The sequence below is a fragment of the Monodon monoceros genome, unplaced genomic scaffold (genome assembly GCF_005190385.1).
Source record: "Monodon monoceros isolate NGI ecotype Baffin Bay Population unplaced genomic scaffold, NGI_Narwhal_1 Super_Scaffold_15, whole genome shotgun sequence".
In the NCBI taxonomy this organism is placed as follows: Eukaryota; Metazoa; Chordata; class Mammalia; order Artiodactyla; family Monodontidae; genus Monodon; species Monodon monoceros.
This window is the reverse complement of record NW_021703771.1, coordinates 22,863,929-22,877,336: the sequence shown is the minus strand read 5'-3', so window position 1 is coordinate 22,877,336 and position 13,408 is coordinate 22,863,929.

Sequence of the window (13,408 nt, the reverse complement as noted above, 5' to 3'; positions counted from 1 at the left end):
TTTACCTCATTTTTAATGTTCACATTGGGTCAAAACATATTTTTAGTTTCCTTGCTCATTTGGGTTCAGCTCTGTACATTCTCGTTTTCCACAGGGACTGCCTCAAGTACTTAGCACTTTTACAAATGTTTCCCCAGCACACAAGCAAGGAGTCGGGGTGTCTCTATCAAGCCCTGAGCACCCCATCTAAAGTACCCCTCAAAGGTATTTCTAGTCAGAGTTCAAAATCCAGAAGTCATAAAAGAAAAGATTGAGGGCTTCCCGGGTGGCGCAGTGGTTGAGAGTCTGCCTGCCGATGCAGGGGACACGGGTTCGAGCCCCAGTCTGGGAAGATCCCACATGCCGCGGAGCAACTGGGCCCATGAGCCACAACTACTGAGCCTGCGCGTCTGGAGCCTGTGCTCCGCAACAAGAGGCCGCAACAGTGAGAGGCCCACGTACCGCGATGAAGAGTGGCCTCCGCTCGCCGCAATTGGAGAAAGCCCTCGCACAGAAACGAAGACCCAACACAGCCAAAAATAAATAAATAGATAAATAAATTTATTTAAAAAAAGATTGATACAAATTGATACAAAAGCAACATAAGCAGAAAACACAAGTGACAGACTAAGAAAATGTTTGCAACCTAAATCACAAAAGGCCAAGCCCCTTAACGTTTAGTGAGTCTTAGAAATTGAGAAAAGTCCAACAGTCCAACTGAACAAAGAACATGAGCAAAAAATTTACAGAGGGAGAAATATAAATGGTCCTTAAACATGGGAAAAGATGTGCAACTTCACTCATAAAGTGCAATTCAAATTAAAGCTCCATGATGATAAAGTGCAATTCAAATTAAAGCTCCATATCAATTCAATGGTATTGAAATGATACCATTTCAAAATGGCAAAAATTTCCCAAAGTTTGATAATGTAACTGTTGACAGGGCTGTAGTGAAACAAACACATATGCTGGTGGGACTGCAAATTAGAGTAAACCTAGGGCATGGCAATAGGGCAATCGCTAACAAAGTTACTTGCTTTGACCCAGTAATCCCTCTTCTGGAATTTATCCTACATATAGATTCACCTGCACACTTATGAAATGCTATATATGCAAGGTTATTCATTACAGTATTATCTGTAGTAGCAAAACTTGGTCCATTAATAGATGAGATGGTTAATTTTATATGTCAACTTCACTGGGCCACAGGGTGCAGATATTTGGCCGAATGTTATTCTGGGTATATCTGTGATGGAGTTTCTGATTTTTGTGTTTTTTTTATGTGCTCATTTATTTATTTTTTTTGTTTTTTTTGGGGTTTTTTTTTTTTTTTTGCGGTATGTGGGCCTCTCACCGCTGTGGCCTCTCCCGTTGCGGAGCACAGGCTCCGGACGCGCAGGCCCAGCGGCCATGGCTCACGGGCCCAGCCGCTCTGCGGCACGTGGGATCCTCCCGGACCGGGGCACGAACCCGTGTCCCCTGCATCGGCAGGCGGACTCTCAACCAATGCGCCACCAAGGAAGCTCTATTTATTTTTAAAAAATTTTTATTGCAGTATAGTTGATTTCCAATGTTGTGTTAGTTTCTGCTGTACAGCAAAGTGAATCAGTTATACATATACATATATCCACTCTTTTTTAGATTCTATTCCCATATAGGTCATTAAAGAGTATGGAATAGAGTTTCCTGTGCTGTACAGTAGGCCCTTATTAATTATCTATTTTATATATAGTGGTGTGTATATATCAATCCCAATCTCCCAATTTATCCCTCCCCCACCCACACGTTCCCCCCTAGTAACCTTAAGTTTGTTTTCTATATCTGTGACTCTGTTTCTGTTTTGTAAATAAGTCCATAAAAAAGAACAAAGTAATGCTATTTGCAGCAAAATGGATGGACCTAGAGACTGTCATACTGAGTGAAGTAAGTCAGAGAAAGACAAATATCATATGACATCACTTTTATGTGGAATCAAAAAAATGGCACCTGTGAGCATGTTTTTGGATGAGACTAACATTTAAATCTGAATAAAGCAGATTGCCCTCCCTAAATGCTGTAGAGTGGCTTGGTATAAAAAACTCTCCTCCCTTTGTTCCCTTCTCTAATAAGAGGTCCTCACCACCAGCTTAGACAGTATCTAGTGGAAGTTGTTTCCTCACTACCTGTCTTGTCTAGGAGTGGCTGACCAGCAGCTAGTTCCATTTCCCTTACTCTCCTATCATGATCACCATGCATCACCATCAACACAAAGGAAGCTGAAAAAGAAATCAAATAGAACCTAGAACATTTTCATCCACTTGGGAGATTACAACCATATGGCCATGATTTCCAATCAGATTGGTAATTTTCACAGTTTTCCAGGAGATGAAATACTTCCCATCCCAAACTTAAGTTTCTATCCTTTGAATCTAGAGAGTCTATATTTCTCATTGTAAAACAATGGTTCCCATGGGAACAAAGTATCAGTTTCTCTTAGCAACCACTGCAGCTTCTATAGCATGGATAAACTTGGTATCAACATGAAACTACTTTTACTAAGTGCTTATTATTACTGTAAAATCAAGATTACCATAGTATAACTGAAAAAAAAATCTAAGCAGGATACAAAATTACATATAAATTGTGGTAAGTATGTACAAAATAACATGTATAAAACACAAAAAGGCCTCAAAGAAATAAACTAAAATATTAACTTTCTTTCTTCGTGTCCATGTTTTCTAAATTTTTGTTTTGTGCACAAAATAACTATCACGCCAAAAAAAGAGATAACTCTAAACACAATACAATTGAATTTTAACTTAGAGATGGAGGATGTAAGTATCGTATAAGCTCTACGCTGTGTGTCACAGCATTTTCTTCTCTCTCTGGCTTCATGACTATATCGCTGGATGTCAGTGCCAATCACTTAACCACTGGCCTGCAGATTCTTTCCATGAAAATTGATATCTAAGTTTCTTTTGAACTCTAAAAGTCAAAGACTTCATAATTTTACTTTTCCACAATAATTTAATGTAGGGGATTGCCCCAATTTTGGAGCAGGTTTTGGAGGGTATAAAAATCACCAGGAGAATAAGAAATAAAAAGTGCTGACGAGGATGTAGAGAGAAGGGAACCCTTGTACACTTATGGTGGAAACGTAAATTGGTGCAGCCACTATGGAAAACAGTATGGAGGTTTCTCAAAAAATTAAAAATAAAACTACCATACAATCCAGCAATTCCACTTCTGGGTATACATCTGAAAGAAACAAAATCACTATCTGGAAGAGATACCTGCACTCTACCGTTCATTGCAACATTATTTACAATAGCCAAGACATGGAAACCACCTAGGACCAACCGATGTTAACATGGATAGACCTGAAGGCCTCATGTTAAGTGAAACAAGTCAGACAGGGAAAGACAAATGCTGTATGATCTCACATGTGGAATCTAGGAAGACTGAACTCATAGATACAGAAAACAGATTGGTGGTTACAAGAAGTGGGGAGTGACGGGTGGGCAAAATGGGTAAACGTCCAAAGGTAGACTTACAGTTATAAAATAAATAAGTTCTGGGGATGTAATATACAACATGGTGACTATAGTTAACAATACTATTTTGTATATTTGAAAGTTGCTAAGAGAGTAGATTTTAAAAGTTCTCATCAAAAGAAAAAAATGTATAACTATGTGAGGTAAGAGATTTTAACCAAACTTATTGAGGCAATCATTTTTCAATATATACCTATATAAATCATTATGTTGTACACCTTAAACTAATACCATGTTATATGTCAATTATATCTCAATAAAACTGGGAAATATAAAATAAAATAAAGTAAAATAAATAAAAAATAAAATCACCAGGGGAGCTTCTTATAAACTGGTGGCTGGGCTGCAACCTCATAGATTCCCCATGAGTAGGTTAGACCAGGGCCCAAGCATCGGCATTTTTATCATGGCTTCCAGGAGATTCTAATGTAGACCACATTTGGACACTAATCTACATTCTATGCACAAGTCTTGAGACATAAGCATTATCTAAGAAAAGAAACCATTTGGCACAAGAGAATGAGTCTTCCTTGAGGTCATCCAAAACTAAGTGGTACTATTGGAACTTGGGCAGTTTTTGTCCTAAAATATTTAACTCAGACTCATCTATTCTCCCCTGTCACCTTGTTATATTAATCCTTGATCTCCGCTCCATCAGTATTTTTTTCACCTTTTGAAGCATCACTCTGCACCACCTGCAACATCCTCTGTGACTCATCACTGAAACATAACAGACTCCCTTCACACGTGGGGCCTGGCACTTGGAAACACGCGTGTTCTTCCCTCTGCAAGGAGGCCTGCCTCACGTTCTCGAATAGAAACGATGCTTGCTTTGTCAAATGAGACAGCAGCGGACCTGCCACTGGTGGCCACTGGTGGAAAGCTAACAATAAATGATGGAGACAATGTAAAACAGATTGTGTGTTATATATAATCCTCCATATTCAGAAGATGTTGACAAACCAAACCACAGAACCAGCAGGCTTTTACTGGGAACTTTTCTTGTCCCGGGAATGTGAAACTAGGACCCACCTATGAGCAGAAAGGAAAAGTCCTCCCTAAAGGGGTTGCTTCTTAAAGATAAGCAAATTTTTAGAATTCACAACAGAAATGTCTGTTCTAGATGTTTATTGTAGAAAGACAGTTTTTAATTTAATAACCAGGAGAAAACACTCTAAGGACTACGCGGTGTTGAGTTCTGATGTGAGGCTGGGAAAGGTGTTCATGTCTTGTTGCTTGTTATTGTTCTACATAAGTTCTATTTACTTAAAAAAAATTTTTTTTGTCCACTCCTAAGTTTTTTTACCAAATTACATAACCATCAGTCATAGATGAATGTCCCCGTGGCTGCACATCACTGCCCGTCTCTGATGATGTCGAAGTTTTAAAGTACATGCCAAGCATTGGATGGGAAAAAAAGTGTTTCATTGTTGCTTCTCTCTGTCTTTACGTGATTACTAATAAAGTTGATCAGCTTTCTCAAGTCACAGGCCACCTGTTGCCTCTTTTGTGAAATGCCATTTAATTGCTTTGCTTATATTTCTACTGGATGTTTTCTGATTTTACTTGCATGTAGACGTGCTTTGTATACTCTGATGTTGGTGCTTGGCCATAGGTTCTCTTTAAACACATCATGGGTTTAACAAACACAAGGTATGAAAATTGGTGCATAAAACACGGTGGGACATAATGAAACACATTTCAAATGCATCCTTACCTTTACAAAAAGATTATTTACATATGCTTTGAAATAAGAATATTCCCTTCAGCATTTAAAATATCATTAGTTTGCCTGGTAATATTTTATTTCTCTATCTGGGTGCTGGTTATATGTATGGGTGGTTCACTTTTTGAAAATTTGTGGAGCTGTAAACGCATGGTTCATGCCCTTTACAATAAGTATATTTTAGTAACAAGTTTACCTAAAAATTCATTAGATTTATATTCTAATGTGCATATAACTTTTCATGGATGTAAGTCTGCTATACCCTTTGAAGAAGGCATGTTAGAAAACTCAGCGAGGGAGGGAAAAGGGAACTAGATAGAATGAGTTCTATGAGTTCCAGTGAGGCCACAGGAGGTAAGAAGGGAGACACAAGACAAGGTAAAGTGTAACCCAATGTCAACAGGATGACATGGCCGTCTAATATGGCCTTTTTAAGGGTAAAGTCAAACGTCAGAGCTGACCATTTTTATTAGTCTCTCTCATTAAAGAAAACTAATAAATCAAGATACAAATTGGGCCCACAAAGGTAAAAATAAGTCTCGCCAAATGACTGGAACTCCATTCCCAAGAGATGCAGTGTGAAATCACAGAAGATGGGATTTGAATACGGAACTGGCCACCCCCTGCCCGTCTGAGCCCTCGTTTACTCATCTGTAAAAGGGAGATAATAGAAACGACTGTGGGGTTGTTGTGAAGATTAAGAAAAGAACACATGTGAAGTACTGGTCTGGGGTCTGCCTCAAATAAGAGTAATTATTATTGCTCCTGTCCCAAGATGTGAAAATTTTGAGGAAAAAATTGTACTTCTGTTTGGAATTACTTAAATTTTTTTAAAGGCAAAATTGAATTTTCTTTTTCCATGGAGAACTAAAAATACTTTCAGGACCAATATATTATTTCTATGCGATGAAAGAATGTGATGTGGTGTTTTTCTCTTCCAGTTCTTGAGAAAGGTGTGGAACATGCAGGCTTCTAGGTAGGTACTGACTATTGGTGCTTAAGCTCTTAGCAGTTGATATAAGCCCTGGATTTACATGGCTTTCAATTTCCCTTACAACAGTTGCCTGAGTCGGGTTTATCACCCTTGTCCCGGTGCACCTGGGAGAACAGACAAGGTGAACAAAACAATCAAGCTGGTGAGACTGTCTTAACGTGAAAATGGTGGAGCAAAGCACGAGCTTTAATTTTTCTGCCCCAATCAAAATCTGATGAAGCTCTGTTTAGACAGGGCTTGGTTCTAGACCTCAAATTTACTTGTGTATACTCATCTAAGTACCTAAGGATTCAGGTGGGGTGTTTTTTTTCCTATAAATTACTTTTATAGTAAAATCATATGCTGCTCGGTTAGCATCAGATAGATCTCTATCTACAAAAAGCTTTCTTAATATAAGCAGGAATCTGTGAACGTAAAAACCCTTGACAATAATGCTGGAGCCCAGATTAAACCCACAAACACAAGAAGGTCCAGGGGTCGAGGGACAGCCTCTCCTCCTTTGCCCTGCTGCTGTGATTGTTGAGACTTGGTGAACTGGAACAAAATTGACAAGGGGCAAGCTTGTCATTTCAAGTCTCCCAGATTAAATTGACATCTTGTTTTTAATTTCATTTCCTTTTTTATTTAAAAAAAGAACTTGTTATTCACGTCTTGAAATTGCGCTAAAGTGTAACTTAACTGTCCTAGCACTGCCTCTCTGCCTGGTTGCTCACTGGACAAAACACAAGTGTATTATCAAAAATAGCCTCTCAGCCATAAAACAAGAATGAAATAATGCCATTTGCAACAACATGGGTGGACCTAGAGATTATCATACTAAGTGAAGTAAGTCAGACAGAGAAAGACAAGTACCGTATAATATCACTTATACGTGGAAACTAAAAAAAAATGATACAGATGAGCTTGTTACAAAACAGCAATAGACTCACAGACACAGAAAGCAAACTTATGGTTACCAAAAGGGAAAAGAGGGGGGTAAGGAACAAATTAGCAGTTTGGGATTAACATATACATACTGCTATACATAAAATAGATAAACAACAAGGTCCTACTGTATAGCACAGGGAACTATATTCAGTATCTTGTAATAACCTCTAATGGAAACGAATCTGAATATATATAACTGAATCATTTTGCTGTACACCTGAAACTAACACAACATTGTAAATCAACTATCCTTTAATTTTTTAAAAGAAGTTAAAAATAAAAACTAGTCTCAATGCAGGCAGCCCAACACAAGCATAAGCGTTGGCTGAGGAGTGGCCTAAGGAACGAAGTAACCATCATCTGGGAATCCCCTAACCAGTGCTATACAAAATATCACCAAGATCTTGATACTCAAGTCCACTGCAGGTATTGGAAAACAAAGGCAGGAATTTAGTCTATATTTTAAGAGGAAATTATTGGGGAAATGGAATTAGTCTTTGATATGAGCAACGATTCCATGCTAACAGTTCTCTGATTGCTAAACCTTGACTCTATCATTTAGTCTTTGTCATTCACGGCAAGACTTTGTGACTCCATCTTACTATCTATGACACAGGAATAACACAAACATCTTCTGCAATTGTTGTATGCTTGAAAACTCTGTGAACTGAACTGTGGAAAATAAAATTACAATCTCTGATTATATTAGGAGGAAAAAAATCAATATTTTAGGAAACCTCAAAATGAATCCTTGTGTTAAGTGAAGAATCCTTTTATACCTTATCTTAAAAAATAATTTCCATGTTTAGTATTATATTCTTTAAAACTGGAACGTATTTTAAAAGGGAGAGTCTGATGATTTTTATGGGCTTTATGCTATCGGTCAGACCTGGGTTCCCTACCCCTTGGCCTCTAAGGACTGCAGCGACTTCATGCTACAGTGCTGGAGTGAGAATGGGGGTGGCCACGGAGGGATCTGTTGTGGAAGATGATACTTTAGGGAATAAAAAATAACTCTGTGTTCCTGGGAGGATTAAAGGAATGGGAAGTAGAAGCGGAAGCTGGAGAGAAGGGATGAAAAAGAAGAGGTAGGGCTAGGGCTGGTGAAGGAGTTTAGAGCAGAACTGGTAGACAGCTTGACATGTTGGGAAACCTAAAGATGAGAGTGATTAAAAGGTGGTGAAGGAAGGGGACAAGGACAGAAAGTTGGAGAGAGAGGCAAGGACCCAGTTTTGCAAAGTCTTGTGTACCGTGATATGATGCTTGGATTCTATTCTAACCTCAGTGGGAAGCCATTAAGGGCTCAGAGCCCTAAGGGTGACATGCCACAGTTGATTGGAGGCAGGCAAGAGTGGAAGCAAAGAGACCATTTAGAAGCGACTCAACCTGCAGTGGTCCAGGCAGGAGAGTCTTCACTAAGGGAAGGGAGTGGCAAAGGATGGAAGTGGACAGACGCAGGATAAAATCTGAAGACAGAATTGTCAGGTGTGACTGAAAGACTGAATATAGGACATGAGGGGATGGAGGAATCAAGGATGACTCCCAGGTTTCTGGAATGAGGGACTGAGTGCTATTTGCTTTCCCCGTATTTCTCTGTAGTTTTTGGACACAATCGCATGATTCCCATTATTTCAGCTCTAACTATATTCAGGATTCTCTCTCTCCTGCCCCAACCCCTCTCCTGAATTCCAGATCCATACTGCCAACTGCCTGCTGTACATCGAATGCCAATCCTCTTCCTTTTTTTCCTCAATTCCAAAACTTGAGAACTTAGGTTGTTTTAAAAATTTTACTTCCTTCTCTGTTGCTCCCCAACATCAAGTCAGTTTCCAAGAACTGAGAGACTTTGCCTCCGAAAGAGCCATCAGTTCTACCCCTGCTCTTTTCCTCCCACCCCTTCTTCAACCAGGCCTCCTCCGCTCCTGGCCAGACTCCTGTGTGAGCCTCCTTCCTGCCTCCTCACTGCCTCTCCTGCTCTCTCAATCCATCCTGCGCTCCGCTTCCAGACTGAGCTCCCCAAAGTGAGAAATTCAGTCATTTCGCGCCCAGGCTCAAACGTCATAAATGGATTGCTATTGATGGAGGAATTAGGCGCAAGCACCTTTGTCTGGCATTCAAGACCCTCTGCCACATAAATACCAGCACATTTTAAGGGTATTGTCCGCAGAGGTGGCACGACAATGTGAAAACATTGGGAGAGGACAGACAGAAGGGGTGGGTATTGGGGGGTGGATGAGAGAAATTGAATATGAGGTTGTGCCTGGACTGTCCATACAAACTGAGTCGCCCCTCTTCAAGATGGCCTTTCACAAAAACTTAGTTCATGTCAGAATTAGACCGACCCCGGCTCAAAATAAGCACTTCAAGGAAACTGCGGTTCACAGGGGCTACTTTTGTTACCTAGCACCTCTTTCTCTTTCAAGATGGGACTGTGCCAGTCATGGTTTTTATTTCCCTTTCTAAAATGATGGGCCCATGGCATGGGCACGTGACCCAGTAGGGCCGATCAAAAACTTGATATACGGACCCCGGAAGAGAAGGTGTTGTCGCCCCTCCCCAGAGATGTTGAGCAGGGAGATCCACGTGATCTTGGAGCTGCTGGGGACTACCTTTTCCGTGGTTTCACATAGCAAGCACTCGCTGGAGTGCGAGACCAACAAAGAGGAGAAACGGAGCTGAGGGAGAACTGGAGACCATGTGACTGTGTCCTGGACTTCCCAGTTACATGAGCCACACAGATGTTATAAGAATGGTGACAGAAGAGGGGAATGTAAAACATTCCAACCCACTGTCCTTATCATAGTGAGTCAAGGTTTCATTTCACTTAAACCTGTCCTTTGCCCTTGGGGTGCTCCTTGTCTAATGCCATCCATCTCAGCCCTGTGTCTCTACTCAAGCCAGGGAGGGCCCGCCCTGGTTTCCCTTTACCTCCCACCTTGCGGGGGACATCTGTGCAGGCAACACTCCTGGTTCGTCTCCTCCCAGCCCAAGCATCCCTGCTGCACTGGAGCTTTGGGAAGTGCACGTGGTGAGTTTGCTGGCTCTATTCTCTGTCATCAAACTGCCGTCCACCCACTGCTCCTCAGTGGAGTGTCCCAACCCTAAATAGGATGAGTTGTCTCTACAATATATAGAGCCTTGTTCAAGGTAAAGTATGGTACTATTCCACCAGAGCTGGCTACAAAATGTAACCTCAGTTATTTGAGACTAAAAGCAGGAGCGTTCTGTGACATGTCCACACATACAAACATCACTCCACAAAACTTTTGAGTTAGTAAGGTTTGGATTATCCGAGATTTTCACAACGGAATAACAGTATGTGTCTATTTCAGGGGAAGACCAGCAATTGCTTTGAGTTACTCGTGGTTTTAAATAAACTAATAATAGATTGGAGCAATTCTATTGCACTCCATTATACACTTGGGCCAGGTTGTCTCTGTACCTTCCTCTTTAGGTGAACAAAGCATGAAGCATGCTGTTTCATCACGACTGACTCTTCCATAAGCCACGACAGTTACTCTTGTGGAATACTAAACGTGACCCTAGGGGCCTGGTGGCATTAGTGCGTCTTCCAGAAGTGCCCAGTTTTCTCCTGGGAAGTAATTTCATCAGTGATAGGCTACAACTGAGGAATTTCTGATAAGCAATGAGCACATATCAAATCCAGGCATATCATTCAAGGTTTTACGCTGCTAGCAGAGCTATAGCAGGGGCTGCCTGTTAAAAAGCATCTGTGAAAAGCAGATTATGGAAGCAGGAGGCTATATTCAAGTGGAGGCAGCTCAGCCTTTAAATAAATGTGTTTTTAATCATAAACTGTCACTGTTCTACAGACCTGTTTTTCCTATTAGCGTGTTGGAGATAATGTTAATGAGATTTCGTGTTTTAAGGGCAGTTAAAGTCTTATTATGAAAGGCAGCATAAAAGGACACAGCAGGGTTCTTCTGAAGCTGTGAATCATTATTTATCTGTGTGAAATCTGATGGCACTTAAATCTATATACGAATCATCTAAGCAACAAAAACTCAGGCTTAGGTGACGACACAAGATGTGTCCCCAAACACTTCTCCTCTTTGTTACTTTTCATACTCCTGAGAAGAAAAACAAAAAAACCAATGTTGGAAGTTTGAATATCAGGGGGAGGGGGTCACAAGTCAGTATTTCAGAAGACAGCTCACTTTTGTCGTATGAATGTAACTGAGGTATTGATTACTGCGTTTATCCACCAGCAGCCCCCCTAAAAAGAGAATGACTTACACACAGGGGCAGCTGAAGGGGAAGGATTGGATGACCTTGTTCCCTGTGACACCCTTCCCCTCTCCCCAGCGCCCTCTCCAATTTGGTAATGGCTGATTGTATCAGAGGTGGGCTCCTAACCCACCCAAGGCAGCCAGTCTGGCCATCTGATGTCTGGCCGTCAACCAGACCGATCAGATTTCTTCTCTCACAATGTTGAAATAAGAAAGACCTAGTAAATAAGATAACATGCGACAGGAGTTTAAGCTGAAAAGATGTATGTAAAGGTGTCGAAAGAAGAGTCAGGGCCTTAAAAAGGAACAAATTTCATTTGTTCCTGACATTTTTAGGAAACAGAAATTATGGGCATAAGCGGGTGTCTTGGTTGGGCCCCTCTCTGAGACTCAGCTCGGCTTGGATGTGAGAGGGCAGATCTCATCTCTCCCATAGATCCTCTGCACTCAGCTGCATTGCCTAGTTTTCCTGGGGTTGCACATACCCGTCTCTGACAAGACAGAGGAGGAGAGAGGAGAGTAACAGAGGCTACATCACAGGGAGCAACCTCAGAACCCCTGAGAGGAAAACAAAACAAAACCTCCTAAGCAATGAAAAAATCCATTGGGCTAGAAGGGTGGGCTGGATGACGCTACGAGGGCTGGGTATCAGGAGAGAATTGTGGTTTGGGTACAGTCTGAGGGTCTACCTGAAAGCTACAAGCTCTCCTTCCTAATCTCCCCTCCCTCCTCCAGCCCCTCCCAGGAGGGGGTGTGTGTAGGCATTTCCCCAGGACAGAGAAGCACATGAGTGAATGAGCAGAAGCCCTGGCGTGTATCAGAGGGCAGGGCTGGTCCGTGCCACCATGGGGCAGCGTGGGTTGTGCTGGCAAGAAACCTCAGCGAGGGCCAGACTGGCAGCCAGCACAGCAGAGGGCAGAGCCCCAGAAGCTGTGATGCCTAATTGTAAGTGTCAACTTGATTGGGCTAAAAGATGCCCAGGTAACCTGTAAAACATTATTTCTGGGTGTGCCTGTAAGAGGTTAGGATTTGAATCAGTAAACTGAATAAAGAAGACCATCCTCCCCAATGTGCGTGGACACCATCCAATCCATTGAAGGTCTGAATAGAACAAAAAGGCAGAGGAAGGGTGAATTTGCTCTTTCTCCTAGAGCTGGGACGCCCATCTTCTGCCCCTGGACGTCAGAGCTCCTGGTTCTTGGGTCTTTAGACTCCAACTCAATTATTCCACCGGCTTTCCTGCTTTACCAGCTTGCAGATGGCAGATTGTGGGACTTCTCAGCTTCCACAACCGTATGAGTCGATTCCTATAATAAATCTCTCTTAACTCCCTCTCTATCTATCTATCTATCATCTATCATCTATCTATCTATCATTTATCATCTATCATCTATCATTTGTCATATATTATCTTCTATCATCTATCTACTATGATCTATCTATTATCTATCTATCCATCTATCATCTATCTATCCATCATCTATCATCTATCTTTCTATCTATCATCTATCTATCATTTATCATCTATCATCTATCATTTATCATCTATTTATCTATCTATCATTTATCATCTATCTATCTTCCATCTATCTATCATCTTTCTATCTATCTATCATCTATCTAACTATCCTCTATCTACCTAACTAGCTATCTTGTTCTTTCTGTTCCTCTCATGAATCCTGACTAATACAGAAGTTAAATGAGCTGCCTCCCTATGCACACTCTGAGCCGGAGCAGAGCTAATGTTTTGCCACCTGGCAAAAGAAGGCTAGGACTAAGGCGGCAGCTAAGTGGGTGATGTTCCACAGAGACGACAGAAGAAGTGGAGGAGATGAAAGCCCGTCACAGAGAACTGGAATCTCACCTTGCTCCTCCCTGCCTTAAAGTGACTCCCCCCCCACCCCGCCCCGACAATGCAGGTCTGGTCCCCATGTTCACTCTCACCGAAATAAAAGGCACAACCAAAAGCAGAATAAACCAAATCTGAGAGCCAGGGAGA